Source organism: Haemaphysalis longicornis, unplaced genomic scaffold, assembly GCF_048455015.1.
Source record: "Haemaphysalis longicornis isolate Haplotype H1 unplaced genomic scaffold, Haemaphysalis longicornis Haplotype H1 scaffold_2, whole genome shotgun sequence".
NCBI classification, from domain to species: Eukaryota; Metazoa; Arthropoda; class Arachnida; order Ixodida; family Ixodidae; genus Haemaphysalis; species Haemaphysalis longicornis.
The window spans coordinates 75,850,389-75,868,436 of record NW_027526295.1 but is presented as its reverse complement, the minus strand read 5'-3'; the positions used below and the strand labels follow the sequence as shown (position 1 = coordinate 75,868,436).

Below are 18,048 nucleotides of genomic sequence, written 5' to 3'. Positions count from 1 at the left end.
GACGAAAGGCAGCTGACTAGGTACCAAGAGATGGGTATAGAAGAAAGGGAAGACCAATAGCACGTTGGAGGAAAGAAATACGAAAATTTGGTGGGAAACTGTGGACTCGAGTGGCGGAGGAGAGGAGGAGTGGGAGGTCAATGGGAGAGGCCCTCGTCGTGAAATGGACCTGAGCAGGCTGATGAGGATGATGATGATTCAAGTCTTTGTGAACTTTGGGATATACGCGGAATTCTGAAAATTCCGCCTTGCTACGGAGAACTGTAGTGTTTAGTTTAATCCATGTCCTGACAAGGCGAAAAAGTTACCTCAACTGCGATATTCCCCGCGCCCATTGATGAGGAAGGCGCCAGAAGATTCCTCGGTCTCCAAGCGTAGTACCGACGGCTTAACGCAAATTTCACCCTGACAGCACAGCCCTTCACGCGGTAGAGGAATCTTTTTGCCACCCATTTTGCAACCAACGGAAAATGGTGCTGGAGATCCCCCTGCTACTCCTTGGACTGCCTTTGACTGTACCGGTGATTTTGTTGTTTGGGAGGACTCGGCTGAGCAGGTGCCCTAGGGACGTGTCAAACGCCATTCAGTTCTTCATTTCGGAGACAGCTCGTCTGCAGTATTAACAACATTCCGCTTAGGCTGACGTTCACCTAGTTTTTCTACTCTTCCCACCTTGGTTTTTTTCGTGTTTTTCCCTCTCTTGAACTTAGACCACATTCTTCCTCCTGCTCCAATATTTTTCCAAGCATGGTTGATTATAATGGAAACATAACTCTTCTTGGCCAATCCCTATAAGTGGGTATGGGCCATTTTTTCGGTTACCACCATACAGCACATCTCCTGAGAAGAAACTCAAAAGGAAACATTTAGCGCGATGCAAGACGCGTGCAAAGGCCACCGGTGAAAGGCTATTTTAATGTAACCGCCACCTCAGTAAATTACGAAGACGGCAGAGATATGTTTGGGTGGTCTTCTCGTCTAATATCAAAGCGGTTCCAAAAGAGTAATTGTTTGTCAATCCTACTCTAACAGTGGAAGGAACTCCTCAGCGTTTGAGAAAAAATCAGTGCTCTGCCATAATGTGACGACGGGTGACCTGCAAAGCTGGGCGCCCGAAACAAACCACATTTCAGTGCAATTTGTGATTGATCGTATTGATTACACATATAGGTGAATGAAACCAGGAAGGACTCGAGCATTCTTCTAGCGAAAAAGCATGCGGCTGTCTGTTTTGCTCTCCCGTCGAACCGCAACCTTCCGCGGTACTAACTTAAGACACAAAAGCGTAGCGCACGTTGTCTGTCGTAGGCCACAACAATTAAAAACCCTCCCTGCTAGTCTTCCTCGCTTCGCTAACATGTAGTACTCATGGAGCGTAGATGGTAGTTACAACTGCTCTAGAAAATGCTCCCTGTGCGTTGAAAATGCTTAGAGCTAGACATGAAACTACGCAGGTCACACCGTTCGAGCTTGTTTATGCAAGATAGCCAACTATGATCCTCGACACCAACCTGCTTCGCATAGAACACGACGATCTCATCTCCAGCGCCTAAAGGTACACACAAATTATGGATGATATCAACCAGCCTGCTGGAGCTGGTACAGCGGACAAGCAGCTCGAGCATGGCATTTTAAAGAAGGCTGCGCAAGAAGTCGAGAAACACACACTTCACCAGTGTGTGCAGTGACACCGGATCATGGAAGTCCTATTTACACAACGCGGAACGGCCTTTACTGCAAAGCTCTTGCAAAACGGTAGAGCAACAAGGACAACCGAAAAAAGGGCATACTACATCAAAAGAACGGGCTAACTACACGCATCAAGAAGACAATGGGGATATACGGTCTGTGTACGTCGAATGTGAGCGTAAGACGTGGAAAAATGTCCTCCATTATAAAAAGTTGGGTTCAGCACAATGATACACGAATGTTCAGATGCCAGCGTTTAAGCTTGTCTATGGAAGACAGCGAAGCGACTATGTGCTCGACTCCATGCCGCTGCGAATAGACGACGACGACCTGAACGCCCACTTCCAAGAGTAGTTTCAATATGCGGAAGATGCCCGCCAGCTTGCTGAAATTCGTAAAACAGACAAGCAGCTCTTGGATTCCAGACACCCCGACTTTCGACCACATAAGATGGCGAGGGCCACCCACGTGATAATTCCGGGGTTTGAACCACGGTCTATTGCATTTTCGGAGTGAAGCGACGGTATACAAGACCCTACAGAATGAAGCGACGTGTTGGCCAACTTCTCTGCGAGGTCGTCCCCAACAATGACTGCGGCACATCATGACGACACACGAGAACCAATATTTTCCCCATTCTTTGCCTTAATCTTTACTACAGCAGATAACAAAATTTTAGGTGCGACGCATCTATTGCTCTCAGGTATGTCCCTCCGTTGTCGCGGCGTCCGCACGCTCACTGCACATGTGCAACTCTCATCCGTTCTTCTCTCCGACAGCTGTGCGCAGCGCTCTCCCTCCGTCTCATTATCATAACAACAGCTGGTGTGCGCGCGCTTCGCCTACGCTCGCGTCTGCTCAGGCGCGCAAGCATTCCCATGCGCGCGACTCTCCTCCCGGCTCCTCTCCTTTCAAAAGCGGGAATATAAAGCGGGGGAGCGCACGGCGCCGGATCAGTCAGTCGCTCGCTCTCGCCCTTGACTTGACTTTGCTTGACAATACCTCCGTGCTTGACTTGAAGAAGGTCTTCCGATGAAGAAGTGATGGAAGCGACAGTCCCTTCAGCGAATGGACTGACGCAATCATACGAGCGATGGGTGGCCAGTGCCGCTAAAACAAGTGTACTCTCTCATGTCGCGTATGCATGTGCATGAAAAGTAAAATTACGCCCATCTTCCCGCGTATGAGAACACCCGTATGTGATGGAAATGCATCATACGCATTCACAGCACGTTTCACGCGATTTAGAGATCCAACCCAATGAAAACGCCAATTGAACACCCCCCCCCCCCCCATGCGTCGCATCACATCAGGGTTCCCTCGCGGGAAAATGGGCGTAATTTTTTATTGTGTGGTTGTGATTGTAATTTAACGTTGCGTAAATTAACGCGTACAAGGAGTTTGGTCACGAACGTTGCATTTGATTTGTTTACCTGAATTCGCAGCTGGCGCCTCGGCGCACCCAACAGTCTTATCTTGTGTTGAGGCAAACCAGGCGTGTCCTTATCCTTTTGTATGACGCACTGGGAGGTGACTAGGGGAGGTTATTATTGTGCCACCACTATCTTGAACATTTATTGCTTGTCAGAAAATGTCGATAGAAATGTGTTTCTAACATCAGGGCACAACCGATAAATCGGAGCGAACGTCGCTCGATTAGTTTTACCGAATCTCGCCGGTGCACCCAACTACGCTACCGGCTGTACGAACTTTGTGTGCCGTTTAATGCATTTGCAGAGCAAAACTTCCATTCAATAAACTACTTCAAGAAATGTGCGTCGTCTTACGCCGCGTTACACGATATAGAATCCAGGTGCATTAGGAGCTCTAATGAGGAAAGTTAGGATTTCTGAATCGGACACTTCACCTTCTTTGCAGATTGGCTACATTTTTGCGTAGTGTAGCCCTATTGTCTCTTCTGAAGTGAATTACACTTGTCCTGCTTGAAAACAGCCCTTAAGGCCAGATTGCTAAGGTACCACTTTCATTCCGATGAACAACAACTGTCGAAAGGTATGAAATATCACCGAAAAAAAATGCAATGAAACCAGTAGGTCATTTTAAGAAGGCCATACCGAGTCAACTGTAACCATCGCTGGCCAGAGAACACAGAGAAAAATTTTCTCGCATCAATTTCGGTTATCTTCAACTATATTAAACTTTTGGCTTTTTTTCAACTTTAAACTCATATGGGTTATATGAGTTTTAAAGGTCACAAAATCATCACTGATAAACCATACTTACTAAAAACGCCATCATGATTTCTAGTCCCGTGCCTGCCAGAACTTTTATTTTTGCGCCGATCAGGAAATCCTCCATCATGTCTTTTCTATCCTGAAAATGAGAGAGAGATGATGCATTTTTTAAAAAATTGTGCTGTGGAGCAAACAACGTTTTATTCCTTATAGGCTGAGAAAATAGTGTTATCACATAACTTTGATGGCTATACTGTAATCATGAGCAATATACTGCAGGCAACCAGAAAAGTACGAAACATGTAATGAAACTGCTTTACAAGTTGTGTTTTGGATTAGGCTGGAGAGGCTATAATATTCACGAAAGCTCTGGTTCGAGTCTTGAAAGAAAACAGTAAATTCTTTTTCTGATGCCACATTTTTATTCCATAGCATTCTTTTCCGCATTCACCCCACCCCCCGAGACAGTGTAACACCATGCATTTTCTACAAAATGTATGGTTTTGCTTAAGTCTCACCTTTATTCATTACAATAGCAAAAATTGTGGTGACCGTTTCTATTTAATTTTGAAAAATAAAACATAAAAAATAAAAAAAATGTTTATCAAAAATGGTCAGACAAGTAAAAAATAGGCATCTTGTACATCGCCGGTCAAAACCGGGGAATAAACACAAAATCTTTAAGAAAACCGTGTAACGCCCTAAATTTCATCAAGAGTGCCGACTTGGTGAAAGTTACTCTTCTAATTGTTATAATAGCGTAAAGGGAGATAATTATACAGAATTCTGAAAAACAAAGAAACACGCAGATATAAAATTTTGACATTATCTACCCGACAGTATTAAAAATGCGCAGCTAAAACATCACCCCCAAAAGCAACAAAATAGGTGAGAATGTCAGAAAAAGAATGTTCAAATGTCGAAATAAATAATAGCTTGAGGCGAAAAACTATGGAATGCCCTGGAGCAATTTTGTGAAAGTTACGCCTGTAATTGTTACAATAGCTTAAAGGTTCGTGGAACAAAGTTGCGGAAAACAAAAAAAAAACGAAATTACAAACCAGAAATTTTAGCCAGGTGAAAATATAAAAAAAATAAATATGCACACCATGCGTCTCCCGCAACAACCCAGGAATTAACAAAACAGTCTACAGAAAAAACGCTGAAAATACGATATAAAAATGGTAAAATTGCAAACAGTGAGCGCCCGGCATTTCCACCAAAACTCAGATTTGGGGGGAGTTACCGTGATAATATGATTAAAGTGCCGAGGAAGATAATTAGTCAGGCAGAATTTTGAAAAACAAAATCAGAAGATAGAGAAAAGAAGTAGTACAAAATTATCACAAAATCAAAGATATGGATCCCATACATTTCCCAACAAAACCCAAGAGTAAATGAAGAGCGTCTGATCAAGAATGTTAAAAATCCCAATGCAATGTAGTGAGCAGAGCAAGAAACAGTGAAACTGCCTGAATTTGCAGAAAAAAAAAATCGCAAAAGTTGCCCCTTTAATCATTTTATAGCGTAAATAGAGGTAATTCGTCTGACGGAATTTTGAAAATCCAAAAAAGAATAATGTCAGGGCAAATCAAACTAACAAAAATGAACTGACGAGATCAGAAACATGTATCTTACACATCTCATTCCAAAAAAAAGGAACAAACAAAAAAGTGACCAGAAGAACGTTGGAAATACGAATAAATGAATGAAAGTAAGAACACATGTTTAAAAAGAGGGAGAAGTCCCTTTGACATAAGCCGAGGCCTCGTTCAAGAGTCCGGAATGCAATAGGACGTAAAGAGTGAGAAGAAGATGTAAAGAAAGACCGTAGGAGCAGTCCTCAGTGATGGCTACTCTGATCGAAATCAGGGGAATTTCCACCAGGTCCTTCCTATGAAGTGGGGCTCAAAGTGGATCAATCAAAACTTTGTAGTCTGCTGGTTGTAGCGGGCCAAGGAAGCGTTGGCAGCGTTCGGCGTTCTCTAGATACAGCAGGTTCCGAACATTACCAAAGGCAAAGGCGCGCACTGCACTGGGCCCCGGTACAACATTTCTGACAGTTAGGATTGCTGTAAGAGTTTCCACGCCCGAAAGAGTAGTTAGATGTACCAGACGTAAAAATCATGCCCATTCTAGTACGCCTTAGGCGCACTGTTTCCCAACGGCTCAATCCAGAGGCCAACAGGCTCGGGTCTTCTTTTTTCGGGCCTTCCTGTTGGGGCCCATAGGATCGCCCGGGAGAAATTTGTATTCACCCCGAGCAATACTGTTTAGAACCTGCTGATTCAGAAGCACAGGCCAACATCAACACAGAGGATGGTGCTGCTTTAGAATTACGTATAAAAAGAGCGTAAAAGTACGAACTCTACAGTATGCCACGTGTGTTTAAAAATATAATTGTTGAAATAAAGTCCCTCCATCGCTCTAATGGTATACATTTACGGGTGCGCGAGGTATTTGAGAATGTTATTCCTTATCGTGATACACACCAGCACCCTCATAGTATATGTCTAGGCGTACGACGCCTTGTTCGTCGACCCCTTATGTTCATACCGTGCAGTTTGTTCAAAAATGGAAGTGCACAACTTGAAGCAGGAAATGAAACTCCATGAAGTCCTCATGAAACTGGCCGCGCGCCACAGCACCCTGGAAATTGCCACCTTTACGAAACTGGCGACCTCTTTCGGTTAGGAGGTGCAGACAGAGCTGGTGTGTGTGGAGGTGATGTGGCATCTGTGGCAAAAGGAAAAGACAGTCAGCGGTGAGACAACGTCAGAACTCCTTAATTTCTCTAGACGTGGTGCTATTCGTTGTTGTTAGTGAGGGTGACGTCATGCCATCACACGTTTTTTGCTGGACTCCAGGTTAATGCTGCCCGTTACGTGGATGTGATTGCCACCGTTATAAAGCCATGGGAAGAGAGTGTTTCTAAAGGAAGACTGTATGTCCTTCAGCAAAATTCTGCTCCTGTTCCACCGCCTGCATCACCCGATAGTGGCATGGCTGACAACTTCTCCGACACCGTCACTCCCAACTTGCGGCCTCCGAGTTCTCCAGATTTAAATCCGCTCGACTACTATGTATGGGGTGTCGTTGAGGTAGAGAGGCTAACAAAGGCCCGCATAGTACAAAATACTCGGTGAAGACTGCCATTTCTCACTGCATGGGCAACATCTATAAGGAGCAGCTGATCCGTACATGCCACCGTTTGCGAAGCCCAATCGAATTGCTTATTGCTGCCGATGGCGGATTCATTCAGTAGTTATGTATATAATCCTTAAGAGAAGTACTTCACACATTTTGAAGAAAATATGTCTGATTTTGCTGGAGATAGTCTGTTGTGCCTTACTTCAACGTTCCGTTCTCAAATACCTCGCGCACCGGATACATTCTTGGCGAAAACAGGCAAGAGAAAACTTATCAAGAGTGAATAATAATACGACTTTCTCACTGGGCACGGCGGCATCACCACCATGTGGGTCGCATCTAATCCCTTCCTGTATTTTGTACAGATCTTTGGCCTGGTGCACATCGTCAAGGAAACGTGCGCTGGTGCGACGAAAGTTGCGCCGTCGCATGAATGGAACGCCTCCGACTGCCGCGAACCGACCGACCGTCTCCCGGCTTTATCGTGCACAAGCCCATCAGTTTTCCAAACCAAGATACCACCCCATCACCACGTGACCAGTAGCTGGGGGACGTCATCAGCCGGTTCGGCTATAAAAGGCACTCCCGAGGACTGGGCTGGCACTGGGCACGGCGGCATCACCACCATGTGGGTCGCATCTAATCCCTTCCTGTATTTTGTACAGATCTTTGGCCTGGTGCACATCGTCAACGAAACGTGCGCTGGTGCGACGAAAGTTGCGCCGTCGCATGAATGGAACGCCTCCGACTGCCGCGAACCGACCGACTGTCTCCCGGCTTTATCGTGCACAAGCCCATCAGTTGTCCAAACCAAGATACCACCCCATCACCACGTGACCAGTAGCTGGGGGACGTCATCAGCCGGTTCGGCTATAAAAGGCACTCCCGAGGACTGGGCTGGCACTGGGCACGGCGGCATCACCACCATGTGGGTCGCATCTAATCCCTTCCTGTATTTTGTACAGATCTTTGGCCTGGTGCACATCGTCAACGAAACGTGCGCGGGTGCGACGAAAGTTGCGCCGTCGCATGAATGGAACGCCTCCGACTGCCGCGAACCGACCGACTGTCTCCCGGCTTTATCGTGCACAAGCCCATCAGTTGTCCAAACCAAGATACCACCCCATCACCACGTGACCAGTAGCTGGGGGACGTCATCAGCCGGTTCGGCTATAAAAGGCACTCCCGAGGACTGGGCTGGCACTGGGCACGGCGGCATCACCACCATGTGGGTCGCATCTAATCCCTTCCTGTATTTTGTACAGATCTTTGGCCTGGTGCACATCGTCAACGAAACGTGCGCTGGTGCGACGAAAGTTGCGCCGTCGCATGAATGGAACGCCTCCGACTGCCGCGAACCGACCGACTGTCTCCCGGCTTTATCGTGCACAAGCCCATCAGTTGTCCAAACCAAGATACCACCCCATCACCACGTGACCAGTAGCTGGGGGACGTCATCAGCCGGTTCGGCTATAAAAGGCACTCCCGAGGACTGGGCTGGCACTGGGCACGGCGGCATCACCACCATGTGGGTCGCATCTAATCCCTTCCTGTATTTTGTACAGATCTTTGGCCTGGTGCACATCGTCAACGAAACGTGCGCTGGTGCGACGAAAGTTGCGCCGTCGCATGAATGGAACGCCTCCGACTGCCGCGAACCGACCGACTGTCTCCCGGCTTTATCGTGCACAAGCCCATCAGTTGTCCAAACCAAGATACCACCCCATCACCACGTGACCAGTAGCTGGGGGACGTCATCAGCCGGTTCGGCTATAAAAGGCACTCCCGAGGACTGGGCTGGCACTGGGCACGGCGGCATCACCACCATGTGGGTCGCATCTAATCCCTTCCTGTATTTTGTACAGATCTTTGGCCTGGTGCACATCGTCAACGAAACGTGCGCTGGTGCGACGAAAGTTGCGCCGTCGCATGAATGGAACGCCTCCGACTGCCGCGAACCGACCGACTGTCTCCCGGCTTTATCGTGCACAAGCCCATCAGTTGTCCAAACCAAGATACCACCCCATCACCACGTGACCAGTAGCTGGGGGACGTCATCAGCCGGTTCGGCTATAAAAGGCACTCCCGAGGACTGGGCTGGCACTGGGCACGGCGGCATCACCACCATGTGGGTCGCATCTAATCCCTTCCTGTATTTTGTACAGATCTTTGGCCTGGTGCACATCGTCAACGAAACGTGCGCTGGTGCGACGAAAGTTGCGCCGTCGCATGAATGGAACGCCTCCGATTGCCGCGAACCGACCGACTGTCTCCCGGCTTTATCGTGCACAAGCCCATCAGTTGTCCAAACCAAGATACCACCCCATCACCACGTGACCAGTAGCTGGGGGACGTCATCAGCCGGTTCGGCTATAAAAGGCACTCCCGAGGACTGGGCTGGCCCTGGGCACGGCGGCATCACCACCATGTGGGTCGCATCTAATCCCTTCCTGTATTTTGTACAGGTAAGCAAACGATACGGAAAGTGTTTTCGTTCTAGCGATCCATTCTTGGTGGTGTTGCCGTGCCCACGGTTGTTCGGTTGCGGAATATGTTGCATATTGTTTGATGTGGCGTCATCTGTTATGAGGATCCTTTTGCTAAGTGGCGACATTGAGACTAACCCCGGCCCTACTCTAGAACAAATAGCAAAGCAACTTAGTGAAATCGCAACTGACATCAAGGAGATTAAGGAAAAACGCTTGACCGATATAGACAACAAATTAGATTCATTAGCCAGCTTAGAAATAAAGCTCACGTCTTGCCAGCAACAGATTGCGAATCTTGAAGCAAGGATTGACGATCTTGAAAACCGAAGCTGAAGGTCCAATATCATTGTTTACGGACTACCTGAATCAGAAGAAGAGAAAAACGAGTCGCTAGAATCCACTGTGAACAATGAGATAATAAAGGGCATTCTTGAGCTATACCCGGTGGCTATTGAACGTATTCATAGACTGGGGCGGCCATCAACCGGCAAGGTCAGGCCCGTGATTCTCAAACTACTAGATTCAAGAGACAAGACAAAAATATTGAAACAGTGTATCAAACTAAAAGACACTGATTTTTCTATTGGGGAGTATTTCTCTGTAAGAGTACGGGAAATCAGAAGAAAACTATGGCAGAGCTGTAAAACGCATCGAGATAACGGCGATAAAGCCTCCCTGGTGTACGACAAGCTATATATCAACAAGAAGGAATTCGTTTGGGACGAAGACAAAAATGATATAGTGCCCATTCAAAAAAACGATGCCAGAAAGCGATATACCGTAGGAACCGAATGCCAGCGGCCAAATACGCGAAGCCAAACGCCGCGACAAACCTAACAGAGGAATGTAATATAGACCAGATGCCTTCTGTCACCCCTTCCTATAAAAACACAGCTAGGTTGCGTAAAAATAGCGGGAACACAAACAAACGAAAAGAACTTAGACTGGTTAACATAAACATGCGCAGTGTTACTAATAAAATAGATTCCTTGGAAAGCGTGCTCATGCAGTATGATCCCCATATTGCGGTGATAACGGAGACGTGGCTGCGAGAGGAAATTAGTGACGACGAGGTATTTCCTCCCTGTTACAATGTGTATCGAAAAGACCGATCTGCCAGAGGTGGGGGAGTAGCCATCCTTGTCAAACCAGAGATAGAAGCTACGATTGCAGCTGATGTTGACATTCTTGAATGCTTGTGCGTACAGTTGTCCTGCTGGGGATATAGCTTTATCCTGTACGCATGTTACAGGCCTCCAGATGCGAATCCGGAGTACCTAACTGTACTGAAAGAACATATGTCAAAGTTTTTTAATAGCCCCTGTCCCTCCAATGGAAAAGCTCCTTGCGGAAGCCGTGCAACAACATCGGTTTCGGCGGACACTAACACAACAGGGGACTGCACTCTGTGCGTGGGACGAACGTGTACCTCCAGTACTTCCATCGGCCTCACCACCCCCTCCCCCTTGGGTAAGCCCGCCTGTTACAGTTGCCCACCAACGAACCGGAATTCCGCGCTCCCGTCGTACCGCTCGTGAAAGGGCCCTTCAGCGCGTCCTCGCAGCGAAATTGCCGGACGAGGTCGATATTTTCACGGATGCTAGCCTCTCCCCTTCCCATATGGGTCTGGCCTGGCGCTGCCCAGCTCGACCGGACCTGGACGGCTCCCTCACACGTCACGCTTGTAACTCGTCCCCCCTGGAAGCGGAACTCCAGAGCGTCCTTAGCGCACTGGATCATTTGGCCTTCACCATTGCAAACCCGCCACCTCCACGCATCCGCATTCTCACAGACTCTCACCAAGCCCTCCAAGAGCTGCGCAAACCCTTCACCGATCATCCAACAGTGCACCGAATCCAACATATGACCGCCATTCTGTCGCGTAATGGGATCCCTACCCGTTTGGCATGGGTTCCGGGTCACACAGATCCGGATGGGGGCAACCAGGCTGCACATGATGCAGCACGGGAGCGCCTTGATAGTACACCTCCCCTGGTTGACAACGCGTCGCCCTCCTTCCTCTGCCCTCGCCTTCAACTTGATCACGCACGCCAGGCACGGAAGTGCCGTCTTTCTTCCGTTACCCCTCCTGGCTACCTGGCTCTGGCTCCCCCGATGCCTCGCTCTGCGGAAGTATTCGTCAACAAAGCTAGAGCCAACGCAGCTCTCACACCCCACATCACAAGAAAATGGATTTACCCAACGGGGTCCCACCTCCTTACTGTCCCCACTGCCGAATGACCGTATTCGCCACCCTTGACCACCTAATCTGGCGCTGCTCCGCGTTTTTGCTGTACCGGCCTATCCTCACCAATGCTATGCCTCCCGATGCCTCAGAAGATGATCCTCCATTTGAAGATCCGAATTTTATCAGAGCCCTTGGGCTGTTCGGCGTAGAGAGTGGTCTCTCAAGATTAGTGTAGAATCGGGCCTACTCCGGTCGTGAAAATCTCCTAATGGTGGATCTACACCTTAGACTGACCTCCGCGGTCTGAAGGGAACCCCTGTGCCGTCTTCATGGACGCATCATCTTTTTAACTGGGCTACTCCTCCCTTCCCCTCCTTCCCCTACCCCTATTTTGGCCGCATGGCCTTCCCTCGCCTAATAAAGGACTACAACAACAACAACAATAGGCAAATCTTTTTGGTTGGAGACCTAAATTTGCCAAGTGTAGACTGGGAGGGGTTGACCTGTTCCCAGTTCAGTAAAAATGCTAACACTATTTTTGACATTATGCTCGCTCACGATCTAACTCAAATAGTCAGGCAACCAACACGCGTGCAAGGACATGCAAGCTCTATCCTAGATTTGGTATTCGTAAAACGTGCTTTTTCAGAACATACTGTAGTCGTGGAACAGGGGCTTTCAGATCATGAACTTGTCAGCGTGTCAATTCCTCTGTTTCAATGCAGTAGCCACCAAAAATCACCCATCCAGTATTTTAAAGATTATTCGAGAGCTGATGATGACCGTGTAATAGAATACATGGAAGCTGTACTTGCAGAATTTAATGATGACGCTTTAAGCACGTGCGCACTTTGGACAAACTTCGTCGAGACGTGCCAATACTGTATGAACAACTTTATCCCTAACAAACCCAAACGAACACACAAACGTACGCCATGGATGACTCATGAAATTGTTAAACTAAAAAGAAACGTTAAACGGCTAAGAAAGCAGCATGCGCAGCGCACAGTTATCAAGGAGAACCAAATAATCCTTGCTAAAAAAATGCATCACTCAAAAGAATACTATTTTAAAACCTTAATGCCCAATTTTATAAAGAATGATCCTTGCAAGTTCTGGAATTATCTTAAAGATAGAAAGAAACCCGTATCAAAGATTGTACTTGACGGCCGCATAGTTTCAAATTCTGGCGACATTGCACATCATTTCAACACATACTTTCATAGCGTGTTTAAAGTTTCCGGAGCATCTACGTCTTCTGTAGCGTCATCTCAACCATGCGAAGTCAATTTCATTTCATATGCTGGTTTGGTTTCCATGCTTGTAAACCTAAATACGAAAAAGAGTTGCGGTCCTGACGACCTACCCAATGTCTTTCTCCGACGTTATGCCGAATGCGTTGGCAAATTCCTCTTTGTAATCTTCCATGCTTTCCTGTCAACAGCAACATCGCCACGTGACTGGAAAATGGCCCGAGTGGCGCCTATCTTCAAAAAAGGCGACAGATTATCAGTACTTAATTACAGGCCAATATCTCTAACTTCCTCATGTTGTAAACTAATAGAACACATTAGAGCGAACCAGATTACACAATTTCTTGAAACACATTCCATACTAACACATATCCAGCACGGCTTTAGAAGAAAGGATTCCACCGTGATGCAGCTTGTTACCGTTACGCATGCGTTTGCCGGCGCCCTCGAGAATAACATTCAGATATACACCATTTTTCTAGACTTTTGTAAGGCCTTCGATAAAGTTCCTCATGAGAAATTAATCTACAAATTAAATAAAATAGGTCTTCCGAAGGTATTGGTCGCATGGGTAGCTGAATACCTGAGCAATCGGGTGCAGTACGTCACCATCGAGGGTCAAAATTCGAGTCTTTTGCCAGTCACGTCGGGTGTACCTCAAGGCAGTGTATTGGGGCCCTTGCTATTTTTGTGTTACATAAATGATATTGTAGATGTAATTGAGCCAGCCGTCCAGATTCGGTTGTTCGCAGACGACTGCATTTTATTTCGTGAAATTCGTAACACACATGATCAAATAGAGCTAAACAAAAATTTAGACTACATATACAAATGGTGCAACAAATGGGGTATGATTGTAAATACAGAAAAAACAGTTTCCATGAGTATAACTCGAAAAAAATATCCCCTTCACTATGCTTATTCCCTTGGTTCATCTACTGTTAAACAGGTCAATAACTACAAATATCTAGGTGTTACGTTCACTGCTAACCTGTCTTGGAATTCACACATTGATAACATTTGTGCATCTGCTTTCAGAAAATTATGCTTCTTGAGACACAAGCTTCGCAATTCACCACCAAATGTAAAACTTTTGTGTTATCAGTCCTACATTCGACCAAAATTAGAGTACGCATGCGTAGTGTGGGATCCCTACACAAAATGTAACATAGATAAATTGGAAAGAATTAAGAGGAAAGCAGTTCGCTTTATATATTCTAAATTTCGTCGCACGGATTCTCCATCCGAACTAATGTCAGCTAACAACATTCCACTACTTCAATCTAGAAGAAGGCAACTCCGCTTAGACTTCCTGAGCTCCTTGCTTAACCATAGATTTGCGATTGACCCTTCATTGTATTTAACCCCTTTGTCAACCAGAAATACACGACATCACCAACCAAACTCTTTGACACCATATTTTGCCAAAACAGATACATATAAATTTTCCTCTTTTCCGCACACAGTGTCTGAGTGGAACTCCTTGTCAGAGCGCGACCGCCTTGCATAGTATGTATGTTTGTCGCGTTGTGTATATTTGTTTATGTAGCACTGTATATATTTCCTCATCTTAGTCACTTTGTTATTTTTTGCGTTCGTGATCAATTTTAGTTCACTGTTTTGCTCGTTGTGATTCATGATTGCCCGTCCTGCTTGGACCACCTGTTGTGGTCTGCAGTATGAAATAAATAAATAAATAAAACTTGTAGCCATAATAGGCTGTCAAACACTTCAACTATAGACAAGTGGCATAAAGAAGTTACGCACTAGCAGAGCATTCTCTTAATTTCTGCCAAAATTTTTATTTACTATGTTTTCTAAATAAACACTAACACCTTCATTTTTATCGGCCTTAACAAATACATTTGGAAAGTAAAGGCAAAAGTGCACTAACATGCTTCATTTTCAGTAAAAAAAAACAGACAAGCCACAGTATCTTTGATTGTTTGAAGGGTTTATTGGAGGGTTGAAGACACTAATGATTGATTGATTGAAGGGTTGAAGATGCTAAGGGGTGGAGTTGCACACCATAACAGGAGGGCCTGAAGGAAGAAGGAAAATTTTGAGGCCAACCTCTCAGCGGTAGGGGGCTCCAACTGGCAGTGGAGAGGGGAGGGCTTTTGTAGACCAGCAGCTGGATCATCCGCGCTTATTGCGGCACGTGGTTGCCAGACCAGGTAGGGGGTATGATCGCAGTGGCGGACAGGGGAAGATTTCCGCGTTATGGGCAGGATAGCGAGCCTTGTCGGTTGCCCGATGAGGCGGACCAGGTATGCTTCAGGGCTGAAGACGCTAAGTGGCGGAACTGCAGACCATAACAGGAGGGCCTGCAAAAAGAAAGATACTTTTGAGGTCAACCTCGCAGCTTTAGGGGGCCCTGACTGGTTGTGGAGAGGGGTGGGATTTTGTAGTGCAACAGCTCAATCACCCGTGCTGATTCTGGCATGTGGTTGCCAGACCGGGTAGCGGGGTATGACTGGATTGGAGGGCAGGAGAAGACTTCCGCTTTGACGGGCAGATTAGTGAGCCGTGTCGGTTCACCGACGAGGTGGACCGGGCATGCTTCAGGGTTGAAGACGTTCAAGGGCGGAATTGCAGACCATAACAGCAGGGCCTGCATGAAGAAACAGAATTTTGAGGCCAACCTCTGAGCGGTAGGGGGCCCCAACTGGCAGTGGAGAGGGGAGGGCTTTTGTAGTCCAGCAGCTGAATCACCCGCGAGTATTGTGGCATGTGGTTGCCAGACCAGTTAGGGGGGTATGACCGGATTGGAGGGCAGGGGAAGATTTCCGCTTTGACGGGCCGATTAGTTTGCTTTGTCGGTTGGCCGACGAGGTGTACCGGGCATGCTTCAGCGTTGAAGAAGTGCGGACGCCGACGCGGGACATTCCGAGACCATAAGATGCTTTCGCATCCAAAAAAAAATTCAAAAACACTGAGAACGTGGTTTACGTGGACGTCGCAGAATACGCTGCCCGCGATGCCATGACCGTGGTATCTATCAGCCGCAACGGCAATTCCGTAAAGCGGGATTCACACGACGGGGGAACAGGCGCGCGGAGGCGGACGGATATGTGACGTCAACAGCACGTGACCGGATTATCCGGCCTGGTGGTGCATCCACTCGCGCGGAGCAACGCGGAGTGAGTAGCAGACGACAGCGCCGAGGAACAGGTTCCATTCCCCGCCGAGGGCCACCGCCGTCGAGCGAAAACATGCGGAGGCATTTTCTATCGCGGAGCCTCGGCGGGCTATCCCCACCGAGAGGTGGAGCCTAAATCCGGTCACGTGAGTGGGTCCCGCGGGCCAAAAAGAGAGGGTTTCTACGTAGTGTGAATCCCGCTTAAGGGGCGGAATTGCAGATCATAAGAGGAGGGCCTACATGAAAAAAGAGAATTTTGAGGCCAACCTCGCAGCGGTAGGGTGCCCCAACTGGTGGTGGAGAGGGGTGGGATTTTGTAGTGCAGCAGCTCAATCCCCTGCATTTATTGTGGCATGCGGTTGCCAGACCAGGTCTGGGGGTAGGACCGCAATGGCGGGCAGGGGAATATTTTCGCTTTTACGGGCAGGATAGTTAGCCTTGTCGGTTGTCCGACGAGGAGGACCGGGCATGCTTCAGGGTTGAAGACGCTAAGGGGCAGAGTTGCAGACCGTAACAGGAAGGCCTGCACGAAGAAAGCGGATTTTGAGGCCAAGGTGGGAGCGGTAGGGAGCCCAACTGGCTCTGGGGAGGGGAGAGCTTTTGTAGACCAGCAGCTGAATCACCCTCGCTGATTGTGGCATGTGGTTGCCACACCAGGTAGCGGGGTATGACCGGATTGGAGGGCAGGGGAAGATTTCCGTTTTGATGGCCAGATTAGTGAGCCTTGTCAGTTGAGCGACGATGTGGACCGGGCATGCCTCAGGGATGAAGACGCTAGGGGCGGAATTGCATACCAGAACAGGAGGGCCTGAACGAAGAAAGATAATTTTGAGGTCATGCTCGCAGCGGTAGGAGGCCCCATTGCAACTGGTGGTGGAGAGGGTAGGGTTTTGTAGTCCAGCAGACGAATCACCCGCGCTTTTTGTTGCTTGTGGTTGCAGACCAGGTAGCAGGGTACTACCGCATTGGCGGGCAGGAGAAGATTTAAGCATTGATGGGCAGGAGACTGCCCAGGCGGCACAAAAAGTTTGTCCCAAGACCGCTCCGTCTATGGCCGCTTTCTGGCATGTCCGGCAAGCATCCAGGTTCTGGCAGCCACTGATCATACCATGAACGGCCAACATTCGGCAACCAGCACTTCCGTATTTCTCCGGCCGCCCGTGTTCAGACGCACAACGGCAGCAGCCTGGCTTCCAGATATTCAGTTCCCTTTCGGCTGCCGATGTTGAGAAAGAAATCGGCCGGAGTACGGCTTTAGGGCATCCGTTTTTTCTTCGGAAAGCGGTGTTCAGCCGAAGCACGGCAAGCGACCGACCTCAGGATATCCGTATTCTTCTGGCAGTTGGTGTTCGAAAGGAGATCGGCCGTAGCGCGGCTGCCGCGCATCCTCTCTTTCAACGGGGAACCGCGCGTCCGGCGGCAGAATATTCATTTTCTTCGGGCAGCCGGTGTTATAAAGGAGACCGGCCGACTGACGGCCTCAGAATGTACGTTTTTCATTTGGTTAGCGGTCCTCGGCCGAATTACGTCAAGCGAACGGCCGCAGAATTTTCGGCAGCCGGTGTTCAAGAGGAGGCCCGTCTTCGTAAGGTTTCAGGTTATACGTCATTACACGAACAACGGCGCGCGTCTGGACGCCGAGAATTCACGCACAGATGTGCTTGGAAGAAGACCCGCTGATGTAGGGCCGGTTTTTTCCTGGGTTAAGAAAGAGCCGTTAGGGAGTCGAATGCAGACACGTTTTTCATCCGCTCGGTGTTTCTGCGTTTTAAATGAACGAACTACGCTTGTGAAACAGTAATGAGTGTTGTAGGTGTACGGGCAAGGTTCAAGGACTCACTGGACATTACCAGGGAAACGTTTCCGCCATTGAAGTGCCATTTATTGCCACAAGAATACTGTGCCACACTGACGGGTGAGCTAAGCCTCGTCACCCATAGCC

The 18,048-nt window shown here is 48.0% G+C and overlaps 1 pseudogene; it reads left to right on the top strand.

The window, feature by feature from the left end:
• The first annotated feature begins 9,160 nt into the window (after positions 1-9,160).
• On the top strand, positions 9,161-10,360 carry LOC144167194 (uncharacterized; annotated as a pseudogene).
• Positions 10,361-18,048: the final 7,688 nt, after the last annotated feature.